Genomic DNA, 6815 nt, shown 5'->3' with positions numbered 1-6815 from the left:
CTTAGTAGCCGACCGCTTAATCATTGCACCACCAGGGCTCCTTGTTTAATAGGTATGGACTGCTTAATAGATCTCTTTGGGGGTAATGAAATGTTTTGGAATTAGATAGAGGCTGATGGTTGCACGACATTGTAAATGTACTAAATGCCACTAAATTGTTCACTTTAAAATAGTTTTATATTATGTGAATTTTACCTTGGTATGTATTTTTAAAAAGTAATGATATAAGCTGAGAGAGCCAAGAAGCAATGACACCCCGGTAGCAACAAGCACACCTAGCGTCTAGATCTTGGTTTCTAATATCATTCTCCAACAAAAGGAACCAGGACTCCCTGGAGAAAAATGGCTGATTCCAGGGCTGGGGCAGCGAAAACACAGGATGAGCCCAGAACATCTTGTGATGCCAGGAAGTAAAAAGTCAACTCTGACGCCTGGCAACCAAACCCAAACCAAACCAAACCCACTGCTGTCCAGTCGATTCTGACTCATAGTGACCCTGTAGGGCAGAGTAGAGCTGCCCCATAGGATTTTCAAGGCTGTATATCTTTACGGAAGCAGACCGCCACATCTTTCTCCAGCAGAGCGGCTGGTGGGATCGAACCACCAACTTTTCGGTTAGCAGCTGAGCGCTTTAACTACTGTGCCACCAGGGCTCCTCCTGGCTACCAGAAGTGCTAAAAAAAAAAAAAAAAGAAACGGAGGCATCTCAGAAAGGATAGCTTGGCTCTTAGCCAATCTGAAAGAGCTCCCGGTGGTCAAAGCTGAAATAATCTGAGCAATAGCAAAAATAACAATAGTATTGGATTATAATCCAAGGAATAAAATAGCTATTCATGAGTTCATATAAATAAATAAATTATTGAATAAATTAACGAATGGAGGAGAATGGACCGCTCTTCTTTTTATTTTATTTCATTTTGTTGTTGTTGTTGAGAATATACACAGTAAAATATACACCAATTCAACCAGCTGTACATGTCCAATTCAGTGACATGGATCACATTCTTCGAGTGGTGCAACCATTCTCACCCTCCTTTTCTGAGTTGTTCCTCCTCCATTAACATCAACTCACTGCCCAATAAGGTTCCTGTCTAATCTTTCCAGTCACTGTTGTCACTTTGTATATTGTTGTCGTTAGGTGCGGTCAAGTCGTTTCTGACTCATAGTGACCTTGTGTTTGAGCCCATTGTTGCAGCCACTGTGTCCATCCTTCTTACTGAGAGTCTCTTTTTCGCTGACTCTCTACCAAGCAGGACGTCCTTCTCCGAGGACTGGTACTTCCTGATCCCATATAGATAGTTCTTAAAAGAGCATCAGGCTCAAGGCAGACATTTTTTACTAGTTAAGCTAAACTATTGTTTTAAGAAGATTTCAGGGAATATTTGACAGCTCTTCTTTACAGAAAAATTCCAAATAATAGATAATAGTAAATGTAGACAATGAGTTTATGTTAATGAGGGAGGAACAACTCAGAAAAGGGCAGGGATAATGGTTGCACCACTTGAATCAATGTCACTCAATTGTACATGTAGAAACGGTTGAATTGGTGTATACTTTGCTGTGTGTATTCTCAACAACAACAACAACAACAAAATCAGAAGGGAAAAAAGAAGGAAATGTAGAAGGAAAAAGGTAAGTGGAAAATCTCTGTTAAGCAAACACCACAGGAATCATCACTGCTGACAAGATTCACTAATAGGTGCAAAAATTAGTGGGTGAAACTTCAAAGGGAAATGGGACATTTGCATAGCCTCAAAGTATCTCATCCCAAGAAGCCAGCACAACTTGTCCAAAGCAAGGTCATGGAAGCTCCATAGACACATCCAAACTCCCTGAGGGACCGAACTACTAGGCTGAGGGCTGTGGGGACCATGGTCTTGGGGAACGTCTAACTCAATTGGCATAACATAGTTTATAAAGAAAATGTTCTGCATTCTACCTTGGTGAGTAGCGTCTGGGGTCTTAAAAGCTTCTGAGTGGCCATCTAAGATATTGCACTGATCTCACCCCATCTGGAGCAAAGGAGAATGAAGAAAACCAAAGACACAAGGGAAAGATCAGTCCAAAGGATTAATGGACCACAACTACCACAGTTTCCACCGGACTGAGTCTAGCACAACTAGATGGTGCCCAGCTACCACCACTGACTGCTCTGACAGGGATCACAATAGAAAGTCCTGGACACAGCTGGAGAAAAATGTATAACAAAATTCTAACTCACAGAAGATCAGACTTACTGGCTTCATAGAGACTGGAGAAACCCTGAGAGTATGGCCCCTGGACACGCTTTTAGCTCAGTAATGAAGTCACTCCTGAGGTTCATCCTTCAGCCAAAGATTAGACAGGCCCATAAAACAAGAAGAGACTAAAGGGGCACATCAGCCCAGGGGAAGGACCAGAAGGCAGGAGGGGACAGGAAGGCTGGTAATAGGGAACCCAACTTTGAGAAGGGGAGAGTGTTGACGTGTCATGGGGTTGGTAACCAATGTTACAAAACAATAAAAATGTGCTTCCATTGAGTCGATTCCAATTCATAGGGACCCCATAGGACAGAGTAGAACTGCCCCATAGGGTTTCCAAGGAGCACCTGGTAGATTCGAACTACCAACCTTTTGGTTAGCAGCCATAGCTCTTAACAACTACACGAACGGGGTTTCCTCACAAAACAATATGTGTACTAATTGTTTAATGAGAAGCTAGTTTGTTCTGTAAGCCTTCATTTAAAGTACAATAAAAGAAAAAAGTATCTCACCCCAAGTATTTATTAATTACTGCAGAGGGAGGGGGGTGGTTAACATATGTCCACAAATTCTTTAATGCTTCTCCCTGCAGGAGGTGGAACTTAACACACACACACACACACACACACACATACCCTTGAGTGGAGGCTGGAAATGTTCTGTGTCTCGACCTGAATGGAGGTTACAGGAATGTGTTTAGTTCTTGAAAATTCTTCAAGGTGTTCACTTACTTTTCTGAATGTGAGTTGTACTTTGCTAAAAAGTTCAATTTAAAAAAAGAAAAGAAGGAAACACACAGACTCAGCTCTCTGTCTCAGGGATATATATGTTGGTGTTAAAACTACAATGAAAAGCAAAGAAATGATGACGGCTAAGGCCAAGATGGGGGTGGTGGTGGTTCACTGGTAGAATTCTCAACTTTCATGTGGGAGACCTGGGTTCAATTCCTCACCAAGGCACCTTATGTGCAGCCACCACCTGTCTGCCAGTGGAAGCTTAGGTGTTGCTGTAATGCTGAACAGGTTTCAGTAGAGCTTGCAAACTAGGAGGAAAGACCTGGAGATCTACTTCCAAAACTTAGCTAATGAAAATCCTGTGGATCACAATGGTCCAATCTGCAGTCCATCGTGGGGATGGCGCAGGACCGGGAAGTGTTTTGTTCCATTATGCCTGGGGTTGCCATGAGTCGGGAGCCAACCTGATGGCAGCTAACAACAAGATAGAGGCTACCTCTGGGGGGAGGGAAGGCCGTGACTGGGGCGGGGAAGGTGGGGGTTTGTCTTCAGTGATGGCCCATCATATTTCTTGGCCTGAGGGTGATAACTTGGGTGTTCTGTTTATAATGATTCTTTAACTCATACGTGTATTTTTTTACATTCCAGTGGTGTTCTGGAGTCAGCTCATACTGGCTTGTGAGAGTAGACTGTTAACTTTTCAGGAATTTTAGGAGCCAGTCAGCATCACACTGGTAGGTTGAAATCAGCTAGAAATGAAAAATTGTGACAAATCAGGGCCTTTTTTCTGGAAAGCCCATCATTTAACATTTACCAGCACATCACAGCTCCTCTGTAATATATGACACATGTTAAAAAATTTTTTTAATCCTAAAACAAATTTCCCTTGGAGAGCATGGATTCTAGAGCCAGCCTGCCTCTGTTTAAACCCCACCCACACCCTGTACTTGGGCAGGTGTCTTAGTCATCTAGTGCTGCTCTGACAGAAATACCACAAGTGGATGGATTTAGCAAAGAGAAGTTTATTCTTTCATAGGCCAGTAGGCTACAAGTCCAAATTCAGGACACCAGCTCCAGGAGAAGGCTTTCTCTCTCTGTCGGAACTGGAGGAAGGTCCTTGCAATGCATCAGTCTTCCTTTGGTCTGGGAGCATCTCAGTGCAGGAACCGCAGGTCCAAACGACACGCTCTGCTCCCGGCACTGCTTTCTTGGTGGTGTGAGGTTCCCATTGTCTCTGCTCACTTCTCTCTTTTATATCTCAAAAGAGATTGGATTAAGACACTATCTAATCTTGTAAACCTCGTCAGCTTAACCTCATCATAGTGATAGAGTTTACAACACATAAGGAAATCACATCAGATTACACAATCATACAATACTGGGAATCATGACCTAGCCAAGTTGCTACACACATTTTTGGGGGGACATGATTTAATCCATGACAGCAGGTTACTTCAACGCTCTGTGCCTCAGTTTCCTCGTCTATAATGTGGGGATGATCACAGTCCCAACCTCATAGTGCAGTGGCTTTCAAAAGTGTGGTCCATGAACACTAACAGATACTTGTACACCAATGTTCATTGCAGCACTATTCACAATAGCCAAAAGGTAGAAACAACCCAAGTGCCCATTCACAAATGAATGAATAAACAATATGTGGTACATACATACAGTGGTGTAGACATACAATGGAGTGTTACTCTGCCATAAAGAGAAATGAATTCCTGGTGCATGCTACAACACAGATGAACGTTGAAAACATTATGCTAAGTGAAGTAAGTCAGTCACAAAAGGACAAATAGTACATGATTCCACTTATATGAAATACCTAGAATGGGGGCAAATGTATAAAGACCACATCCAAGGCAAAATAATTGGTCTGTGTTCACCTGGAGCAACAGAGGAAGAAGGAGAGTCAAGAATAGGAGGAGGAAATGGAATGTGTGGCTAATTATCTCCGTGAACAACTGCCTCCTTTGCCATGAGACCAGAAGAACTGGATGGTGCCTGGCTACCATTACTGGACATTTTGATCAAAGATTTCCTAGAAGAATCCTGATCAAAAGGGGGGAAATGTAGAACAGAACTTCAAATTCTCATGAACTCCAGACTTCCTGAAGCCATGGAGGCTGGATGAACTGCTGAAACTATTGCACTGAGATAATCTTTAAACCTTAGACCAAAAATATCCCCTGAAGTCTTCTTAAAACCAAATAATAGTTTAGCTTAACTAGTGAAGAATGTCTGCCTTGAGCACTGTGCTCTTTTAAGAACTATTTATATGGGATCAAAGTGACAATAGCAACTCGAAAGTTTAGATCGGAACCTTAGTGGGCAGTGAGTTTATATTAATGGCAGATGAACGATTCAGAAAAAGAGGGTGAGAATGGTTGCACCACTAGAGCAATGTAATCAATGTCACTGCGTTGTACATGTAGAACTGGCTGAATTGGTGTCTGTTTTGCTGTGTATAGCCTCAACAATAACAACAAATAAATAAGTAACATTTTTTAAAAATGTGCAGAGACCACAGTTTATTAGTAGTTACCAGGGGTGGGAGGGAAGGGGAAAGGAGGAGTCATTGCTTAGGGGGTACTGAGCTTTTGTTAAAAGCGATGGAAAAATTTAGGAATGAATAGTGGTGATGGTCACACAACATGGTGAAGGTGATTAATGTCACTGAACTGTACATGTAAAAGAGTTGAAGTGATAAATGCTTTGTTATATACATACATATATACATATACTTAACGCAATTAAAAAGAAAAGTCTGGTCCATGGAAGCAGCATGGGTGTCCCCTGGGAATGTGTTAGAAATGCAGATTCTGGGTCACCCTGGCCCTTCGGAATCAGAAGCTCTGCGGGTGGGACCCAGCAATCTGTGTTTAACAAGCCTTCTGGGAGATTTCGACGCTGACTCCAGTTTGAGAACCATTGTCATAGGTTGTTGGGAGAATTACACAGGTACAAAATGCCCCAAAGCCTGTACTGGGGAGTGTTCACTGTTACTCCTGCTGTTTTGGTTATTGTTATTATTATAGAAGAGACCTGGGACTCCAGCCTACGGGGTCTAGCTGCACCCTCTCGGCCAGCCTTGTGGGGTCAGGGTCTGGGTCAGACTCGAGACCTTCTCCCCTGTCTGCGTGGAAGATGTCAGTGAGCCGGGCCACGGCACCCTATCCCTGGTGAAAGGTTATCGCTTGGTCCAGGAACTGGAAAGGTCAGAGTCGGGGGGCCATGCTTGCCTCTCCTCTGCTGGGGGAGATAAAGGAAGTCACTCAGCTCCTGGACACAGGGTGGGGGCAGGCAGGAGATATAAATAGGGGCCTAGAGCCAGCAGAGTCATCACCCCAGGAAGCTGCTAGCCTAGCCCTCTCCCGGGGCTGAGGCGCCTCTGTCTAGCATGGCCAAGCGCATGCTGCTGCTGCTGCTGGAGGTGTGGGTGCTGGCTGGGGAGTTGTGGCTGCGGGCTGAGGTGCAGGCAGCACCCTACAGCGTGAAGCTTTGCGGCCGTGAGTTCATCCGAGCAGTCGTTTTCATCTGCGGGGGCTCGCGATGGAGACGGGCAGACGTCCTGACCTACGAAGCTATGGGTGAGGCTGGGCAGATGGTGGAGGAGGTGGGATGGCAGGATGGGCCCAAGGAGCCAGGGACAGAGATGCAAACTGGGGCCAGGGTAGTAGGGTCGCCGGCCCCCCACATCCAGCTTGGGAGAGCAGCCCAGCCCTCCAAGGGCTCGTGGAGCCCTGAGCAGAGCTGCAGAGCTCGGATGGGGGCTAGAAGTCAGAGCACAGTCTGCTAGTTCCTCAGCACTTCTATGTGCTGAGTCTGTGCTCGGCGG

This window comes from Trichechus manatus, unplaced genomic scaffold (genome assembly GCF_000243295.1).
Source record: "Trichechus manatus latirostris isolate Lorelei unplaced genomic scaffold, TriManLat1.0 scaffold00258, whole genome shotgun sequence".
Classification (NCBI taxonomy): Eukaryota; Metazoa; Chordata; class Mammalia; order Sirenia; family Trichechidae; genus Trichechus; species Trichechus manatus.
This window is presented reverse-complemented; position numbering follows the sequence as displayed.